This window comes from Echiichthys vipera (assembly GCF_963691815.1).
Source record: "Echiichthys vipera genome assembly, chromosome: X".
NCBI lineage: Eukaryota > Metazoa > Chordata > Actinopteri > Perciformes > Trachinidae > Echiichthys > Echiichthys vipera.
This window is the reverse complement of record NC_139825.1, coordinates 32,612,295-32,635,121: the sequence shown is the minus strand read 5'-3', so window position 1 is coordinate 32,635,121 and position 22,827 is coordinate 32,612,295.

Here is a 22,827-nt window from a genome sequence, read left to right as displayed (position 1 = left end):
GTGAGTGCAACCGTACCGCGCCTAGATGCTTGCCGACCACGGCCCGTTTGGGAGAGGTGGGCTTTTGTAGAGCACGTTTGCACATGTGGGGCACGAGCGTGCGCACATGTACGAGCACGAGGCCTACGGCGGTTCAAGTTCCCTAAAGCAGGGGGCACGGTACGGATGGACAGTGTGAGTGTGCCCTAAGTTAACTAACGTTAGTCAACAACAACATTTTTGGCCAGAAGTCTTATTTTCTAACAATCACACAAATAAAATAGTTTTGCTCACCTTTATTCTTGGTTATTCTTCTTCTTTCTTTCTTGCATCTGCCGTCAGGTGGTTGGTCATTTTTTTAATCACTCGCAGCGATGTAACGCTCTAAAGGGCCCGACTAGATTGTTGAGCGTCCCGCATTTGTTCTGCCTTTCGCGTAAGTGCCGTATCGTCGCAAAAATCAATAATTTTTATTATTGTAGAATCTTCGTTCAGAAGGGTGGCCACAGCAGGGGCACTGGGCCCTGTTGGACCGGCCCTGGTCCAAACTGATCAATTGTCATCACCAGATCCGGGTAGGCTTGTTCACAGCCTCAACACTGACTAACACTTACACTCATGGGCGAGACTAGCCTCTTTTTAGGGGTGCTTTACCACCCCTAAATTGAAACTCAGTACCCCTAAAACCTGGAGTAAGACATGCTGTTATTCTAAATAATTTTGTTCGTGTTTGACAGGCTTAGGTAATATCCAAAACTTAATCCATAGTTCGTGGTTTAAATTTATATTTTAAGAATTAAATGAAAACACCCCCACCTGACAAATGGTATCATCCTCTAACATTACTTCCTCTTACCTGCACCGACCACAGCCTGTCGTCCAGCATGATACACACACACACACACACACGCAAGTATAGCTCTGTTAGCACGACTACAGTCAAACTGGAGCGACCCGAAACAAAAAGAGCTGTCAGCAATTAGATTGAAAATCGTCCCAAGCACTGGGGAAGGCTGTTGTTACCTACTTAGGTAAACTAGTTGGACAGGGTCAGGTCTGTCTGGTTGCTGCCAAAGTGCAGGCAATCCTAGATTTCCAAATGCGCCGGGAGACCCCCCCAAACACACACACTTGCTTTTTGCACTATTCTTTAGATTTTATATCTTTATACATGACTGCACTGAGTAGGAGCTGATTTTAATCTCATTGTACATTTGTATAAAGACTATAAAAGGCATTCTGATCTCATATGGCCAGTGGTGTAATCTGGCTGGCTTTACTCTGTGCTGGACATCCTGGTTAGGTGAGGCACAATAGATAGATAGAAACAGTGTTTTACACTAACATTATGTGTCCCTGCCCATTTTAAGTGGGTATAGTGACATCTTTGTACTGGATAAAGCGTGAACATGTGCATCACATAGACCAGTGTTTTTCAACGGCTGTGCCGTGGCACACTAGTGTGCTGTGAGATATCGTCAGGTGTGCCGTGGGAAATTATCCAATTTCACCAAATTGGTCTAAAGATAAGTCAAGTGTCTGTGCTGTCTAGTGAATGGCAGAGTTATCATGTAATACTCTTCCATACCAGTAGGTGGCAGCAGGTAGCTACTTGCCTTGTACTGTGAGAAAAGAGAATAAGTAATGCATGCATGCGACAGTTGGCAGTGACACTGGCATTGAGGCTAGCGAGACTATACGGGAGTTTTTGAGAAGGAAAAATGCTAACTCCGAAATGGACCCTGGACAAAATTTGGACCTAGATGAAGGCCCTAGTATTAGTTGAGGTCAAAGGAACGCAAAGACGGTGAGCTCGAGCAAAGTCTCGAGGCAATACAGCGAAACCTATCTTTCATTCAGATTTACTTTCACCGGGGATGTAACGGCACCGACTCCATTGCGCTTGGTTTGTGGTGAAAAGCGGAAGGGGCGGAAGTAGCTCAGTCCATAGGTGACTTGGCTGGGAACCGCAGGGTCGCTGGTTCTGGAGAGGTGCCAGTTCATCTCCTGGACACTTCCGAGGTGCTGTTGAGCAAGGCACCGAACCCCCATCTGCTCGGGGCGCTGGTCACTGGCAGACCCCTCGCTCTAACATCTCTCCTTAATTGCATGTATAGGCCCTGTTTGTGCATGTGTGTATTTCGGGTCTGTGTGTGTAACATGTATAATAATAAGAGTGAAAAAATCCAATTTCCCCGTGTGGGATAAATAAAGTAATTCTTCTTCTTCTTCTTCTTCTATCCAACAGTGCTATGGTCCCAAGTAAGCTTAAACGCCATCTCCAAACGAAAACACCCATCTCTTCAAAACAAGAATACAGACTATTTTGTTCACTCGCGTGAACACACGGAGAAGAAGGCAACTTTTATGAGAAAAACTACAAAGGTAAATGAGAGAGCCCTTAAAGCTAGCTACCACGTTGCTGAACTTGTAACTAAATCAAAAAAGTCTCACACTGTGTCAGAGACATTAATACTGCCCGCCTGCAAGTAAATGAGGTGCTCTGATCTGAAGCAGCTAAAGAAATAGCCAAACTTCCTCTCTCAGATAACACAATTTCCAGATGTATTGATGACATGTCTGCAGACATCGAAAGTGTGGTTTTGGAAAAAGTCTATCAGTAAGAATTTTTCTTTGCAACTTGATGAATCAACTGATATTGGTGGACATGCTCAACTCTTGGCCAATGTGCGTTTTGTGGATGGAGACGCAATTAGAGAAAACTTCCTATTATGCAAGGCATTGCCAGAAAGAACAACAGGAGAGGACATTTTTCAGGTCACGTCAGAATACTTTGAAAAAGGAGGACTTAGGCGGGAAAACTGCATGAATGTCTGCATTGATGGAGCTGCAGCCATGGTTGGGGGCACCAAAGGCTTTGTAAGCAGAGTGAAGGAAAGAAACCCAGTTGTGATTGTTACGCACTGTTTTTTACACCGTGAGGCCCTCGTCGACCACAAGCATAGCGCACAAAAGCGTAGTGAGAGAGTGAGACGAGACGAGATTGACATGGTGAGCAACTGCAGTTCCATTATTTCATTGAGGGAATTACAGTTCAGTCTTCGAAGCAATATTGGTAAATTGTCTATTAAAGAATTAGGACCACCCCGACAAAATTTTTTAATATCAAGCAGGTGTCAACAAAAGTGAAGAAAACATACAATGGCAGATTTTCTCAAAGCTGGTACGAGCGGAAAACATTGCTAGCAGGGTGTGAAGTGGCTAATGCTCTGTTCCCTGCATGCTAATTCACCCTGATGGCGCCAAGACGTACACAGCCTGGACAAAGACAGGTGTCACTGATATGCACCATCTTTCGGACAAGGTGAAGAAACATGAAGCATCGAAGATGTATATGGACAGCTGCCTAAACATTCGGCCTTTGGGAGAGTAAACATATCAACACAGTTGGATGAGGGCTACAGGTTAGCTGTGCACCGTCTCAACGATGAGGTGAGCAAAAACCGACATATCCTAGGCCGCCTTATTGACTGTGTAAAATTCTGTTGCATGATTGAGTTAGCATTGCCAAGCTAGAATGAAAGCGAGTGGTCCAGCAAACCGGGGATTTTTCCTGGATTGGTCGACTTCATTGCGTCACTGGACGAGGTTTTTGAGGAGCACCTGAGAACAGCCACAGTCTCTAAGGGCACGTCAAAGACGGTGCAGAATGAGCTGCTGGGTTGCATGGCATCTGTCATCAGGGAACGTATCGTGGAAGAGGTTAAATCAGCTAGATTTGTGGCAATCCAAGCAGATGAAACCATAGACGTGTCTACACAGTGCTGAGATGCATGGACGAAAAACATGCTGCGCAAGAACGGTTCTTTAAATTGTCCCCATCTTGTCAACAAGTGCTGACTCCATTGCTAATGCAATTTTGGAGAGACTGAACAGCGTTTTCACTAACGATGACAAGTGTAAACTCATCGCTCAGGCTTAGGACGGTGCCAGTGTGATGAGAGGAGAGAGGGCTGGTGTGCAGTAAAAGATACGCAAAGAGTGCAAAAATGCCCATTATTCCTATTGTTATGCACACCAGCTGAGTTTAATCATGCAGCAGGCCACTTCGCACATCCCAGCAGGGAGAGTTTTTTTCTCTGACTTGGGTGGAATTTCCAGTTTTTTTACCCGGTCACCCAAACGCACGGCCCTTCTTGACCACATTGTTGCACGAAGGCTGCCTAGCGCATCATCCACACGATGGACCTTCAACAGCGGGATCGTGAGTAGTGTCCATGAGAACCTGGGTGACCTCATAGAGTGCTTTGAGAACATCACGTCAGACAGCTCATCTGACAGCACCACCTTTCCTGCAGCTGTTTCATCAAATCATGCCTCATGTTGACATGATGTACCAACTGCTGCAGAAGAAGGACATTGGCATGGTGTTCATCAAACATGTCCTGCAGAACTTCACCAGCAGTGTCCGGGCCATCAAGAAAGATAATACAATATAGTAATTATAAATATAGTTATGCACATGTTCATTACTACTCTTTTCCATGTTGTGATGGCAATAATGTATAGAACATCAAAAGTAATGAACCAATTTAATTATAAGCATGTGTGTGCATAAGTAAGTTAAGCACATCCAGAAATAATATTGATATTTTATCAGCCATTTCCAGAAAGTTATGCAAAACAGACAGTTTGTATTACTTACTAGTGTTTAAACTGCTGTTTAAAGACAGGAATTGTTGGTCATGCCAATGACATACTTACTGTCTCATTCATATTCAAACACTTTTGATCCGTCTCCCTTCAGGGACCAAAGCTCCTCACAACAGCAGCAGCAAGAAGCACCAGGTGCCTGGGGGAAACAAGAGAGGCAGAGGCTGTCAAAGAGGTATCTGCATTCACTACTGACCAGGTACTGACCAATGATGTAGGAATTATCAAGTATTGGAACCAAGTGATATACAATCACATCCTCTGTTTTTACAGAGTTAGATTAGTCATTTTTTTACTCACCCATTAACTTACCCATGATGCTCACAAGGATACAGTATAAGTCTGCATGAATAACAAATGCATACTTTGGAACAAAAAATGCCAGAAATTATAGATATAAAGATCCAATTCCCAGCAATTTTACTTGTTCATGCCATGCTGTTTTTATATTTATTTATTGTTTAAAGTCTGCCCTTTCCTTTACACTTTAAGATAATTCGACTGCACTATCTTGTTGTATGTCTATTAAGGTCTAAGGTTGTGGAAGCTCTGGATCCCTTTGATTCTTGGTCAGTTAAGAAATACTTGACTTAATATGCTGCCCCTGTCTTTATGTGTTTGCTGGACACATCCTGTGTCCTGTTATGCAAAATGCAAAGTACACAAGCAAAATCATTCAGGATCAGGTTCTGGATCGTTTGGCAGACATGGTTCGAATTGAAATTACAGAAGAAGTGAAAAACAGTGAAGTCTTCAGCATCATGGCAGATGAAACAGGTGCAAAGAAAAAGGAACAGATTTCTCTAGTACTAAGGTACTATTACAATGAAGCTATTTTACATCATACAACATAAGATTCATTTAAATAATTTATTGTGGAGCTACACCATTTTTGTTTAAGGCTTTGCCCTCTAGTGGACGGACACAAGAAGGACTCTGGGTGAATCATCTAACAAAAAAAATGATAGTGTCTTGCTTAATGCACCTATTGCATGGGTCACCTTAATCATTATCAGAACAAACCAAATGCCGAAAATCCTCTTTAAGTGGCCAAAAGGATTCTAAACCGTGCTGAATACATAACCGCGTCCTAGAAGAACAATACGGCAACTATACGGGGGAACTTTTTATGTTACGTCATCTAGATCAATAAAAGACAGTAATTGTACTTATACAGCTGTCTATTCGTTTGTTCATTAATTTATCCACAAACGAAAACAGCACTGATCAACCATAAAAACGGCTTATTATAAGGCATAACAGAACAGCCCAGAGCTAAATATGAAATAGAAAACTGTCCAAACACATTAGGTGTGGATTGACGCACTGATTGATGGGCGGCGCTGCACGCCTTATTTATACTGGCCCGGCCACACATGCGACCCCTTTCTCCTTTCCGGTTCTGCTCATCCTCCGGGGTGGCTGTGGCCCGGCGTGGCAGAGCTGGTGCAGGTGTTTGAGCCTTTGTGGCGTGTCAGAGTGTGGTGGAGCCCGGTTTGGCGTGGCGGATCATCTTGGCGCACGTTTCCTCTCGTTGCACAACAGTGTGGCAGGCTGCTGTCGCCGTGGGGGCCGCGTTGCTCCGCTGGAAGCCCTCCTGGGTGTGGTTGTGCTTCCTCGTGTTTGGATCAGGCCGAAGCCGTGTAATAATTCTGCTACCTGGCCTGCTGTGACACTGCGCCAATGAAGTCCATTTCGACGTTCATTCATCGCCACAGCTCCCTGGACGACGCTGCTGTTTTGTGTGGCTCCATTGTTTGGCTGCTGCTGATTTTAGGCAGCTGTTGTGGTGTCATTTAACAAAAAATATTTTTAGTTTTCTTTTTTTCAGGTTTTTCTGAATTGAGTTTGGGTCCAGCATCCCCCTCACAGAGCTGTCATCAGAGCCCTAATGCTGGGCTCTCTGGGGGCTGCTGCAGGGGTTATTGACTTGAGGAAAAGCTTGATTTATTAATTTGTTTATTGTTAAGTGTAAATTTGAGTTTCTTTGTAATATTTTTCATCGTTTTTGTTTAATTGTATTTGAAGATGTAATTGGTTATTTTGAGGCCATTTTAATTCTCCCTCTTTCCTTGTGGACAGGTGCTGGAGCTCAGAGCGGCGACCGAATCCCTGTTGGTGGGTTTTTCACTTCTCAGTTGCGTGGGTGTGCAGTGTCACGGGTGATATTATTGTTTTGGTTTGTTTCTCCCTCCTCTTTGGTTTCAGGCCGCTTTGGCAAGCCCAGCTCTGTCCATCCCCTTTTATTGGTCCAGTGATTACTGTGAGATGGCTTGGTAAATTTTGAACTTAAAAACCCATTGTATAATAAAAGTATTTCTATATTTTGAACACTGTCTCCTGCCCAGTGGTGATTTACGAACCTGTGTGATCTTATAGTCTCCTAGCAAAACAGTAACTACTTTCTGTGGCGAAATTCCCCAGGTGGCGTTGTTTGGCGACATTCACCCCTTGCTACCACCTCGCCACACAAAGTTCCAGTGGATGGTGCCATTCTTTTTGATGGACCAGACCAGGTACATTTGAGAGCTTGCAGAGACCATACTGCAGAAAATACTCCAACTCACTTTGTAGCACAAATGTACACGTATTGACTTTGTCCCTGACCAGTATCCACTCATCAGTATCAAAAACCTGGAACGGTCCCGTAGAGCTGATGCAGGGTCACAACGCATGCAAATCTTTGGCCCGGATCAGAGGACCCCAACACAATGGAAGAAGTTTCTCTCTGAAGGAACAAATAAGGAAGCATTTACGGAATTCCTGTATGTTTTATGGAAAATGCCAAACTTACAACAGTGGGCAAAGACCTCTGCTTGTACATCACACATCAAGATCAATGTCACTGTGTGACTGTTATGGAGGGTGAAAAGTCTGTTCATGTTATTTAAGACCTGCAGTGTGATCATGAAGAATTTGACACAACATGTTTTTATATAAAGACGAGTACCTTAATGCTTCCAAAAGTTTAAGAACCAAGTTTAACTTGGAGCAGTCAACATTTGCACTTCTTTGCCAGTGTGTATGCCACCTATATGATCAGCCAGCTGCTGGAAATGTAAATGAGTCTAGGTACAAGGCTTTCTGTATGGCATCATCGGCCGTGCCAGAATTATGCATTCCCCGTAATACTGATGCCCTCCACCAGCACTGACACAGGGCAAACTACCAGGCTGCAATAATGAGGTCCTATCTCAAAAAAACTACAAGTGCTCCATCACCTGCTGGATATGGTTGGCAAATAGGTTCTCTCACTGGCCACCTTGTGAGTGCTACCTTAGTTCAATTCAATTCAATTTCAATTTAATTTAATTTTAATTATAGTGCCAAATCATAACAAAAGTTATCTCAGGACACTTTACAGACTAGGTATAGACCACACTCTATGACTTATTTATGATTTACATAGACCCAACAATTCCCCTGTAGAGTACCGTGGCAAAGAAAACCTTCCCTATAACAGTCAGGGACGAACAGACCCAGCTCTATGGAGGACGGACATCTGTCTCGACCGGTTGGGGAGGAAGAAAAGGAGAGAGAAAGAGAAAAAAGATGGACAGAGAGAGACAAAGACAGACACAAAGACATGGCAGTTAATACAGCAGAATAGTAGAAACAAGCACAGCTAAGGTGAAAGATTATAATAGTAGCAGGAAGCGTCATGCAGGACCAAGGCAGCAGGCACCACCACGATCAGCAGAGACCTAAGAGATGACAAAGCACAAACAGCTCCGGAGAAGAAGTAAATTAGTAACATGCATTGATGAGACATGAATGATACAGACAGAGAGGAGAGAAGCTCAGAGCATCTGGTAAAGTATTATCCCCCGGCAGACTAGGCCTATAGCAGCATCATTAAACAGAACAAAATCAGCTTAAAAATAAAAACATTGCTAAGGGCTCATAAGCCCTATTTGTAAGCTTTATCAAAAAGTAAAGTTTTAAGTTTACTCTTAAATATGGGGACAGTGTCTGCCTCCTGAATAACACTTGGGAGTTGGTTCCACAGGAGAGGAGCTTGGTAGCTGAAGGCTCTGCCTCCAATTCTACTTTTGGAGACTCTAGGAACGAGACACATAATTCTTTTTTTATTGAAAAGTGCAAAAATACAGTACAAATAGGCATACATGAATATATTCAAATGCAATTACAAAAGTTGTCGCTTTCAGAACTGAACAAGGCATTTCTTACATTCAGGAAGGATTTAAACAGAACAGTTTTAGAAAGTAAAGCGATACGAAAGAAATACACAAAAAACTAAATATTTTCTTACAGGGGTCAATCAAAAGTAAAAGTTGAAGTGTCATACAGCAATAGGGCATTCTTTGAGTTCATACGTTTTAATGAATCAAAGTAAAGGTGTAGTTGTCATGAACGGTGCAGGGAATAACTCTGGGGAGCATGACCCAAATGCAGACAAGGATTTAAGAATTTAAACAGATATTTAATGAACAAAAACAAGAAGCAAACAAAAACCAGGGAACGGGAGAACAAGTACACGATCCGGGTGAAGACGAGGGGTAAACCAAACGCACACATCCGGCTCTTTATCCATTACGTTAACGAAGAGACGAGCCACAGCTGGGCGGAACCACGCTTACCAGCTCCAACAGACAAACACACAGGTAAAGACACAAGCAGGGAGAAACAGACGGAGGGAGACAAACTCACACTAAAGGAAGAGGGAAGAGACTGACAGGACCTGAATCCTGACAGTAGTTCTTTTTAAAAAATGTTTAAACGTGGTCTTTGAGAATTTATTATTGTGTAGAAAGTATTTGGCGAGTATAACCAAGTTATGTTATATTCTAATTTTCTGTCCTCCATTATGAAACCAAATCTCACATCAGTGTATGTCAGGGGTGGCACATCTATATTTATAGGTTATCCAATTTTTTAAGTCCTTCCAAAACAAATAAGATAGACTGCAAGAGAACATTAATGTTCAATTATTTCTACTTCTATTTTACAGAAAGCACATTCATTACAGTTCAAATTAAATTTAAGTCTTAGGAATTAACAACAAGGATAAATTAATCAGAGAATTTATTGTTTTGAAGTGTTCCTCTTTTGCTTTAGGGGAGATAGGAAAGCTAAGAAATGTACACGTTATTCTCTTGGCATCCAAGGTGGAGTATTCCTATAACATGTTTTCTTTTGACAGAAAAAAGAAAAAAAATCTTTGGTGAGAGTAGATCTAAGAAATTTGTTGTTACACCTTTTCCTCTAACTAAGGTTGTTTTTTTAATGGACAGTTTAGTAGTTCAGGTGTTATCGAGATTAAAGTTTCCTTAATCATACAGATGAGAGCCCGTTGAATTGCTTTAATGACAGTCCAGTAGTTGTTTCTGGAACATTCAATATTATATTTATGTCTAAAATCATCAAAATCTAATATGTTACCTCTCCCATCCATAAGGTGTTTGACAGACAAAATTACGTTTTCCTTCCATTCTTTAAAATAAAATGACTTATTTTTTATCAGTATGTACTGGTTGTTGGTACCAGTTCTTCGAAATTGGGGTATTGGGTGGAGAAAAATTGTGTTTATAAATTCGTTTTTAATAATGGAGGACTAATTTGTGACATTTACACAGATTAATTGGCAGTTCTAGCAGTCCAAAAACAGAATTAAAGCATTATCTTCAATCTTATCTGCATAGTCTAATAAGTCCAGAACTAATCTAATGTTGTTGTGAATTGAACGTTCTCTAAGGAAATCAGATTGGGATTCACTAATAACATGAGGCAAACATTCTTTTAGCCGTTTGGTTATAGATTATAATCGACATTAGGTAATGTTATTGGTCTAAGGTTATCTATAAGTTTGTTTTCCTTTCCAGGTTTAGGGATGAGTGTTATTAATCCTTGATTCATTGTAGGCATCACAACCTTATTTACAATACATTCCCGAATGGTGTTATTTGATATCTTGCCAGAAAAATGTATAAAATCTTTTACTTAATCCATCCTGTCCTGGAGCTCTTCCCACCAAATTTTTCACCAAACTACTTTTTCCAGTTCCAGTGGCGATTGCTCTAAGACTGCAAGGGAAGCTCAGCTTCCTCTAAAATCCATCCATCCATCCATCCATCCATCTTCAACCGCTTGTCCCTATCAGGGTCCCGGAGGGGCTGAAGCAGCTGACATCAGGCCTGAGGCGGGGTACACCCTGACAGGACGCCAGTCTATCACAGGACACATAGAGACAAACAGCCATGCACACTCACATTCACACCTACGGGCAAATTAGAGTAATCTATTAACCTAACACCTGCACGTCTTTGGACTGTGGAAGGAAGCCTGAGAACCCGGAGAAAACCCACGCAGACAAGGGGAGAACATGCAAACTTCATACAGAAAGGCCCAAGCTGGGATTCGAACCTGGACCTCTCTTGCTGTGAGGTGACAGTGCTAACCACCACACCACCATTTGATAGTCTTCCTTACAAAGAGAAAATTAGAGTTAAACAGCAGGGCAGGTGACCTCTTAAGATTGATTTAGTGCAAAAGGTGGTGAAAAGTAATAGGTCTTTTCAGTTTCCCTCGTATGACAAGGTGAGCTGGCTGACTGGAAGTGCTGTCACAAATAAAATTTAGGGATTCAGGCATGTGTTGTCTGGTCAAAAGTGGGTTTTTGGGATCTATCAAACTTTGACTGGGCGTACAAAAAGCATAAAAAAAACAATGAACATGTGAGTTCATGTGCAAGGTTAAGTTGCCCGGGCAGAGTCAGGGTTAAACATGCAATAAATGAAGGTGCTCGCATTCAAGTAGCAAAACATAATGAAACAGTCAAACAAAACAGGGCTTTCCTAAACTGCCTTATTGATGTGACTTCCTTGCTTGGCCGTCAGGAGCTGTCATTTAGGGGGCATGATGAGAGTGGTGAATCATCCAACGAGGGGAATTACAGGGAGTTTACAGAAACATTACCAAATATGACTCAGTCCTGGCCACACAATTCCAGTCATCGGCTGTGTTTTCTGGGATGTCCCATTCAATCCAAAATGTTTTGATCACTGCTCTTTCAGCCACTGTTTCTGTTTCTGATGAAATCAAAGGTGAAATTCAGGCTGCTCCCTTTTTTGCATAGCAGGTGGTTGACACCACTGATACAGCTTGCTGTGCCCTCTGTCATTGTTCGCTGTGTGGAAAATGCAGGTAAAACTCAGGAGCTCTTAATTGGATTTTTTGATGTTTCTGGGCGAAGAGATGCTCAGTCTGTTTTTGAAGTCTTGAATGAGAACATGCAGGGCTATAATTTCAGGGAGAAACTTGTGGCACAAACCTATGATGGGGCTGCTGTCATGGCTCCAGCTCTCAATGGTTTGCAGGCCAAAGATAAAGCAATAGCCCCCAGTGCAATGTTTGTGCTATGTGTGCTATGCACACAGACTGAATCTGGTGCTGCCTCAGGGGGCAAATGCTTATCTGAGTGCAGAATTCTCTTTGCATCTCTCTCTGGGCTTGCCCCATTTTTCTCAAAATCTACAAAAAGGACGTCTTCTCTTGAGTCTGCAGGCTGCTCAAGGTTGCCCAGAAATGCTACTCGATGCAATTTACATCACGGATAGTGAGCACTGTGGCAAACAATTATGATGCCCTCCTGAAGACTTTTGAGAAGATCATTGCAGATGAGACCATGGACGATGACACATTAGACTGTGCCAAAGGCTTTCTGATGACACTGGAGGATTTTGAGTTTGTGTTCATGTTTGTTCACATATCAACAAATCTTCTCTGAGACTGATGTTGTGTTTGACATTGTCCAGCAGAGATCTATGGATGTTCTGTACTGCAAGAAAAGACTTAGGTCTCTTATTGCTTATGTCAAAGAGAAGAGGTCAGAGGGGGTTTTCCAGGCTGTCTATGCCGTTAACGAGGAGACGTTACGTGTAATATTTGCAATTGAAGTGCTTTTAAGACAATTGCAAAATTGTTGTGACAATTTGGCAGTGACTACAACTAACAAAAAATTATTTAACACGCTGATGGTCTTGGGGCTGAGCTAAAATTCACAGGTAAGGTTACAAAAAAAGGAAAACTTCTTTGACAAGAGTATAACTGAATAACCAATGTTAAAAACAAAAAAACAATATAACAGTAGTGTGAACTGAAGTATAGTACACATTACTGTTCACAATTGTGTTATTGAAAAGTGTAATTTATTCTAAACGTTATATGGCTAATATATGGGCTACACTGTTTTAATGTGTTTATGTGTTTATTTCAATGAGTTCTGTTTGGGTCCAAAGAGTAAAATTACTCATTGTGCAGAATTTCCTGTTTCATAATATTATGTTATTACTTTATAATAGATTAATGTAGGCTACAGTAAATATATACTGTTGCAGCTTTTATTAGTCTATAGACTGCAGTGTAGCTTATTCTATGAATATATATACTAATATATTTGTTGATAATATTCTGCGTTAATAATCTGAATCTGTAAAGTAACTAGTTTCCAAATAAATGTAGCAGAATAGAAAGTCAAACAGCTGTTAATCTGGCTGAACAAATTATGAACCACTGATTTTTGAATGTGGCCTGCAAAGAGGAACATCTATTACTAATGTTCCCTGTGGCCTCATTTATAAAACTGTGCGTAGGATTCACGTCAAAGGTGGCGTAGGGACAAAACATAGGAAGTGCATGCACTTAAAAAATAATGGGATTTATAAAACAGTGCGCACGCACGTCCTGAGCCGGTTTCCCTTTATAGATCACAATCAACTATTAATGTGGCGCAGCTTTTGCGGCTTCATGTCACGCCCATAGATGCCTATAAATAGTCAATGAAACACCCCAAAATTAATATTAATTCATACTGAAATCATGACAAAAACAAAGAGGATAATGAAAAAAAGACATAACGATCAATGTAAAGTTGACGTTCTTGTTGGAGAGGTGGAAAAAAGAAACACACAGTGTGGACATTACTAAAGACAGAACGGCCGGAGAGTGGCAACATGATGCAGACACAGTTAATGCAGCAACAGATTACATTTGGAAAAACAGGACATTGCTGCAACTTGCGCCTTTTTATTTCCCTGTTCCCAGAGATCCAAATGAACCACACGGCAGTCCGAAGCAGTTCATAACCCACTCGTCCTCGGTCGACAGTAAATCCGTATGCGTATTTACCCATTGTGATGGCATGCCTTTTTATATTTGATTTTTTTGATCCAAAAAGCTGCAGGTGTGGGGAATAATCTAAGTTTAAAAACAAACGCATTGAAAACAAAAATAAAACGTACCAAATACATAAAAATAAAGACTGCACTAAACACTGTGATATATGATAACCATATTAAAACTGCGCTCAGCATCAGTGTGGAAACATTATTTGTCCTGTTCGTGGTATTTTTTATCAGAATAAACTCTGTAACATGCAAGTGTTTTTTAACAATTACAGAACATATTCATGAGTTACAGCTGTTTTTGTATTAATTGTAAGAACGGCATTTGTGAATTCTTCACATGAATGAGAGGTAATATTTCAATTTATTTTACACAATGGACTCAGTTTCTCGTGTTCCGTCCTTCTGCCATTTAGTGTCGCCGTTTCTCATTTCTCTTGTTTCTTTGCGTACGCCTGGGTCAAAGTGTGAGGAGGACCGCACATTCATGTAAATCCCAAAGTGGCACCCTCGTCTGTGAGTGCGCCACCTTTATAAATGAGGCTCCTGGGGTTGAAAAGACAGCGAGTTACAGACCTGCAACTGGAAACAGCTGTTCTCAATTCCATACGAGAGGTAAGTCCCAGTTTCATGTTAATGATGTTCAGGCATAAAAATAAAAAAAAGGTAATGTAGGCCACTTTTTTAAAATCAAAGTCAATAAATATTTTTGCAATTGGGGAATCTGGTTGAAATTGTTGTACACTTTATTTAAGTGATGGAAGATCCACTCATCCTAAAACTATATCGTTAGTTGATTGGTGCGTGGATGTTTGGATGACGGCCGCAAAGCGTTGTCAACATGATGAAACTACTCATAAAATCTGTCTGATATGTAAACTCACATAGTGGTAATCTTTGGAGCACTGCAACTTTGCGCTCCTCTAAAAACACAACGCCTCTTTGTATTTGCGTGTATCTGTGTCTCTCTCTTTAACATAATTGAAATCACTAATAATTATTTTTTCTCTCTTAAAGACTGGTCCTATGGTAGAGAAATGATGACGGGTCGAAGTGTTGCGCCACATTAATCCACCCTATCATCGGGCAAGATGTCAGGTAGGTTTTGTTAATTGTAGCTTAATTCTTTGTTCTACACTTGTTGGATGTGACTTAAATCGTTCCAATGAAACCTGCCTTCTCAAGATTAACACATTAAAAAATAAGAGTTAATAAAGCAAATGCATCAAATGCAGCCTAGATTAATTGAATTATTTACATCACTTTACATGAAGGACCACATAAACAGTAGGTTACGTAGTCATTAGTTAATCGATTAAGTAATAAGGAAGTACTTAGTCCGTACTAGCAGGGCACCAAAACAGTATCTAATGTTTAAATAATTACTGTAATTTATTAATCAATCGTTAAAAGTTCTGTGTAGCTCAGCAGCTGGTTCAGATTCAACCAGCTTACTAATTAACAATTCATTGATTATCAAGTTGCTCCAGATTTGTTCCTCAATCATTGCTCAATTACCTAATCATTCACTATAATATAAAATTTGATTAGGAGTTTCTCGTTAACTAATTATTCAATAATAGTTCAATTATAAAAAGTATTTTAGTAATTTATGAACATTGAAAAATAAAACATTCAGATACTTAATTTTAATGCATAAATATTCAGTATTAGAACTTCAGTGACTTTTTGATTTAAAAATTCAATGACACAGATTTACTTACATATTCAGTTTTTCCCTGTACAGTAACTACTCCAATTGTGTGGCCCTTACTGTAAAGTGTTACCATGTATAGTTTATCATGTAATGAGGTCCTGATGACTTATTTTGTCTGTTTTTAAGGGAGAGGAACCATAACACGGTTCCATATAATGCCGCATATACGGGTCACAAAATCCATATTGACCAAAATGAGAAGCTGGTCATGTCACTCACATGCTGACAATTGATGGCTTTACAAGTAAGATTATGGGGCAATCGACAATGCCTGTGAAGAATAACCTCACAATTTACAATTATGTGTACAGGTAATTCAGACACACTCCCCTTACACAAAACACCCACAGTCTGCCTGAACAACTAGGCAGTGCAGGTTTTATACAGAAACCTTTAAAACCATTTCATACATTTTAGGCATTGAATTATTCGTCTAAAATAACATTTAGACTGATCAAACATTAAAAATCAAATTAAAAAAACATTTGATTATATCGTTAATATTAAAAGGTTGCTTGAAAAGATTATGTGGGAACGTTTGTTTTGATCATGCTGTAACAAAATGTACAAAATGAAACAGAAATCGTGCAGCCTGAACAGCTATAGGTGCACAAGTGATGTGGTGGGTTGGACATCCGTCATACTGCTTTTTTCAGTGTTGATGTGAAATGGGTCGTTTTAAATTTACACAACTTTGTATTTTTTCTAAAGACAGCTATGAATGACTCCATTAGCTTCACCCTCAATATATTTTCTTGAATGTTTTTCTGTTTAATTGCAGGAGAGCAGTCACGGAAAATGGGATGTGGGACCAGGTCAGAGTGGACGACGGGAGAGAGTTTTATTTAACTCTCTTTATGCAGGAGAGGTTGGCAAGCCACCGCCACAACACAGAGAGGCCACCATATCTCAGGAACACCATCCATAAAGGGTTATTCAGTTAGAATAACTGTATACAGTGGATACGAAATGTTCACACCACACCAAGATTGTAATTTGAAGTATTGCTGATTTTAAAGTAAATCAACAAGGAATTCATTCATTTATCATGTTTATAATCTGGGAAATAATGTCTGTTGATTATCAGACGTTATAGATGTTCTTGCATTTCCAGACAATTGTCTTTTTGAGCGGTACAGTTTCACGTCACAGTCCATCATTTACAAAAAATGTTTGCAAATGGGAGTTTTTCATACAACGTCGGCAGTGATGGCATGTAATGAAATACAAATACTTCGTTACTGTACTCAAGTTTAATTTTCAGGTAATTTGTACTTTTAGAAGTATTTATTATTCTGACAACTTTTTACTTTTACTCAGTAAATTTTTAACACGATTATCGTTACTTTCAACTCCTTACATTTCCCAAAAAGGCTCGTTACTCTTAAAAACAAACAAAAACATTTCTTTTTTTTTGGTGCTGTGACGTATGCACGTCAGCCTGTAGCAAACACAGGCTACAACGAGCCTTTTGAGAGAGGCACGACAGAGACACGGCAGTCTGTCCTTCAGTAAATCAGATTGATGATTTCTAGAGCCAGGAGGGCTAAGCTATGTTCCAAGAGCTTTGAAAACCTTCTTCTCTTGAAGTTGAACAAACAATTTTGGTACATTAGTTTTCCCTGCCTTCACATTAGACTCGCATAGATGGATGAGGTGATGTAGTGTAGAGATGAAGATGGGGGTCTAGTATGTGTTATAGTAGTAGTATTGTTGCCTGATGTGCAATTCAAAAGGTTGATTAACAGCTGAACCTACAAGTATAATTTGTAACACCACAGTTTAGAAGCCAATCCAGGTCCAAAATTTAATGTTCAGAAGTGTGATGTGTGAACCTGACGTGTACAATACAAATGCCTACAATTGACTATGGTAAAGTACATCAGGATACATCTTGTGTTTGTTCAAACAATGACATCGATTAAATGGATTCCATATAAATTATCGTGTGGTTATTAGCTTTGCAGTGAATCGTGCAATAGAAATACTTTTTACTTTTTATAATACTTTTGAAAATTTCAGAGCCCGTACTTTTTACTTTTACTTGAATTAATATTTGGATCAGTACTTTCACTGTTACTTAAGTTGTTTTTTACACAGGTAGTTTTACTTCTACTCTAGTAAAGAATTTGGGTACTTTTGCCATCTCTGAACGTCGGAGATGCAGAGCCCTTGAGTAAGGTAACTGTATGTAGAGCGGTCAGAAAAGTGTGCCCTCGCCCTGAAACGGCTACTACCCACCTTTATCATTTTCCCTGGACATAAACCCGTCAGAGCCACCAAGGACGAGTTCCACAGGATTGCAGGTGAATGATGTAGAGATCCATTAAATTAATATTAAATAATATTCTGTTGACAACGTCCAATGACACTGTGCTGCAACCTCAGACTGGGATTATTCATTTTAATTTCTTTCAGGATTTCCCAGTGTGATTGGCTGCATAGATGGCACACACATCCCCATCATGGCTCCATCACATAATGAATCAGATTATGTGAATAGGAAGTCCATTCACAGCATAAATGTGCAGGTACATGTGGACTGACTACTGTTTCAAAATGTTAAAGACTGCATCATAGTTCAACATATATCAATCTCTTCACTGTCAGGATCGTATGTGATGCTGCATACATGATTTCCAGTGTGGAGGCCAAGGGGCCTGGGTCTGTTCATGACTCAAGGATTTATCAGGAGTCTAACCTGAGCAACAGACTGCAACGTGGTAAACAGCCTAAATATTTGCACCACACTGTATAATTCACCTGTCTCCCTCCTTTTAATATCCTCTAATGTATCCAGTACACATTACAGGAGAGTTTGATGGCCATCTGCTGGGTGACATGGGTTACCCATGCCAACCTAGGCTGCTGACCCCTTCCCTGACCCTGAACCAGGCCCCCAACAGAACTTCAACCGGGCTCACTGCAGGACCACAGCAGCAGTCATGTCAAAGACATAATACAAATTTAATTTGGTCTTCTTTATGTCCTGCAAATACATCAGCTAGTATAGTTAATAGTTAACATAGTTAACATAATTAATTATTATAATCATTCACCTGTGACCATGCACCTACCTCTAACTACCTCTAACGTGCTCCAGTATTTCAATTTCTAGGTCTGCCCTCCTAATCTGTCGGTCCAAGTTCTGCATTTCTTTGTCAGTTTTTAAAAGAAAATTCAGCAGGTGAATTTTAGAAATGTCTTAGACTGGTAACTGGGAATACATACAAGGAGGACATTATACTGTATATACTTATACTTATATATTGCACATACATTCCACAGAATGAATCTCTGGTGTTTACTGTGTCAACCTGTGCCCCTCCTGCTGCTGCCCAGCCATGCCCTGTTAAAAAAGGATGCTAATGTGTTAATACTTCAGTGTAGGCTAAATGTTACTCTATATTCCACCAGAATGTTAAGAAATGGAAATGGACAGTAGACATAAGACAGTAACATATCAAGATGTTACATCTGTAGGCCTTTCTGGATCACCCTCTCAGCAGATACAGTTTCCACTTCATCCAACATGAGTGATAGATTTCAGTGTATTTAATCTACCATTTGACAAAATCTTAGGAGTATTGCCTACCTACAGTTACAAGGTCTGTTGTGGCGTTAGGGGGCTCCACCAGGCAGATAGCACTGTTGGGACAAAAGTAAAAAAGCCATGAAAGGGGAAAAAAATATTTTTATGAATAGGCTTATGTATATATATATATATATATATATATATATATATATATATATATATATATATATATATATATATATATATATATATATATATAGGCATATTACATTTTATAAAAGCACTTGTGCCTATGGGGGTGAGCTCAGAGGATGAGCCACCACCCAGTTCACGGGAATCTGCTTTCTTTCTGTTGGCTGAGTAGAAGTTTGTGTTATTTTAAATAGGCTTAGTTAATTAACAGAGCATGATATAGATTAGAAGACATTTATGTGTGTGAAAACAGCAATAAGTTGGGGATAAAACAACTGTAGAGTCAGCCACAGCCACTTCATATTTACACCCTACCTGTTTGAACAATGTTTTTATGTTTCATCTTAAGCTGCTGCCAAGTGCGCTTCTCCCCCGCTGGGTTGCACCTCAATGAAATAAATGAATAGGCTTCAACTCAAGCAGTTTACCCCTGTGATATTATTGTGATTGCAAAGGACTACATTTAAACGTACGCACTGACCCGAGCAGCAATGTTCTCCCACGTCTTCTCCATCTCTTTTGCTGCTGCAGCGGTGTTTGTTACACTTTCGGCGAAAAACGTGCTCAAACTCACCGTATGAGTGCATTAATATAGAATACTGTTACTTTTTGTATTAACAACTGTACAAATAAACAGCAGTTGAAAAAATACCAATTACATCTGGTTTATTTATGTATGTCTCTTTTCCCCAAACAAGCTGGGACGTAACGCAATATGTTCTATATTTTGCTATCACACAACTGAAATAATTTGGCCTGAACCGAACAACCGGGTTAACTACCCATTGAAGGTGCCATTGATCCAACTGGTCGAAGGAGTTGGATATGGAGGACAGCATGGCTAAATTCTGTGTGTCAAACTTGACATGCCAGCTAGAAGTGCACTGTGTGGTGCAAGCATGGGATGCACACAGGGTTCCAGGTGTGTGTTATGGTTTGTCTCCCAAGCAAAGATGTGATATATGCATGTCTGATTGTATACACTTGTGCTACGTGGTCTCACGGGAGGGCGTATAAATAGCACGCCACTTTTCATGACTTTCATGACTTCTCGCGTGCATGTCTACGCATATTAAGATTTTCGCGTGTCATTTAACGCCCGTAGGTTAGGGTTAGGGTTAGGGTTAGGGCATTTCACGCCCGTTATTTCAGCCATCCTTCACATGAAATATTGATTTAAAAACAACTCTCTGAGAGAAAGCTCCACCACGTGGGTTTTCCCTCAATGACATTTGTGCGTGAAATGACAACGCCATCTCTGCACTATACAAGTCAATTGAGACTACATGGCGTGAAATGACACGCAAAAATCATTACATGCGTTGTAATTATACGCGAGATGTCTTGAGAGAAATAGCGTGTCATTCACACGCCTTTTGGTGAGACCAGGCTGACTTGTGAGGAAAAGTAAATTCTAGAGTCTGCTTACAATTTCCAAATAACTAATCACTAAATTTGCTCTGCAGTGTCCAGATGTAAGCATACGGAAAATGCTGTCAATAATCATTCGGACCATTTTAAATATGGACTCTTGACCCTGATTGGTGTGACCAGGAGACATTGTCAGCGATGACAGCCCTTTTATTTTTAATTTGTGAGTCAGCCACGTCTTTGGGTCTAGCTCCATTTTCACAAGCAATTACACTGTTTGGGCTGTTGTTCTTGTTCTTGTTTTTATTCACTGTGTTATTTTACTATAGTATTGCTTTTTTCGTTCATGAAATGTTATGTTTATTTTGATACATATATATTTGTTTTTATTGAAGTGTTTTTTGTTGCTTTGTTAAATTTGAGTAAATGATGGCTTCCACGACATGCATGGTCCCTTTTTTAAATCTGTTGTAGTAAATGCAGGACGTATAACCACACATAATTTATGTGTTATTTATTTTGATTTACTGACATTTCCGACTTGTAGATATTTAGGTTCAGATAGAGCGCAACACCTGCAAGTCAGATTTTGTCATTTTTCAACTGATGTCTATTTATGCTGTTCATAGAGTGAAGGGAGCAAAATATGTGTATTCTTGCCAATTTTGGAAAATAGATATGATGCTTAAAGATACATGTATATTAGGCAGCTGACCAGCTATCAAGAAGAAATAGGACAGACAAAGAATGAAATAGGGAACATACTCTTAGAAGCACATTCTGACTAAAAACTACAAATCTCAAACCCCAACCATAAGTTACAAACTATACTAAACCCACTCACCCACCATGACTCCTTGTAAGTGCTCACACCCGGGTGTAAATAGACCTGTCTTTAGTTTTGAAGATTAAAAAAGTTCAGTCAGTGATAAAACTAAGATTTCATATCAAGTCCAATTGACAGAGGTAATGATACATATACTGAATACACACAAGTGGCTAAATCATGCAAATTTCTGAGTAGAGGGGATGAATATTGCAAACTAAAATATGTGGCCGTGGTTTAAAGTTTGAGTCAATGAAATATGTCAAAGTGCAACTTGCAGGTTAGAGACCCCTGTTAATGTGTAGCAAAAGTATGTAGAAACTAGATTTAAAAATATATATATTAACACTATATCGACATTTGGAGTCGTTTTTGTAAAGATATTTACTTCCGCATCAAAAATCGTCTATCTGGATGTGACGTAAGAGATGGGAGTCCACTCAGTTTCTTATATGGGTCGCAATGCTCATTTTGCGTTATTTTGACACTAAAGAGGCTGAAAATGTATATTCATAGGCATATCACGGATCTCAGTCGTATAAGTATGATCCTGAAAGGTGTCCACAAGACAGGGACAAGAGCAATAACTGAAAAATATCTGATATCAGCCAGAAATATAAGAGTTGTGTGAGAAGTGAACAGCTCTGTCAGTGACCGCTGTTAGCTAACTACCGCTAACAGCAACAGCTAACAGTCACGTCACAACACTGTAATTATACATCAGGCTTTAACTAAACTAGTATTTGTAATAATAATATAGCACAGGTATCAATACATACCACTAACAAAAACAAATGTACATGTGATGTTATCAGTCAGTGGTCAACTCCACACTACATTTATGTGCTGTAAAAAAACGCTGATGAAAGGCTGACTGAGAGAAATAATTTATTACTCTATTTACTTTCTTCAGTTACAACATGTAATCTAGACCCTGTTTAATGAGTGTCCAGCAGCTTTTAAAACCCAGAACTCATTGTCTTTTGTTTTATATGTAAGGTCGGCTTAGCTCTTTGAACTTGCAAATACAACAACTAAATAGATAAATTGTAAAATTAAAAAAATGGTATCCTATGAATAAAATAGTAAATTGAAAACTACATTAAAACTGAATCTGGGTAATTTTCTGTACTATTTTACAAGTAACACATCATCACTACCTATATCTACTTTTGATGTTAATATAAATAACTGTGATAAGGTGATGGTTCCTCTCAGTCCATCACCTTATTGTGGTGAAGACGTTTGTGTGTCCCTGTGAACCTGAGGGCTGTGTTTTCTGGAGCCTGGTGCTCCTGGTAGGGTCTCCCATGGCAGAGTGGTCTCAGGCGAGGGGCCGGACTAAGAATGGTTTAAAAAGACTCAATGGAAGAAAGAGGAAGAGAGACCA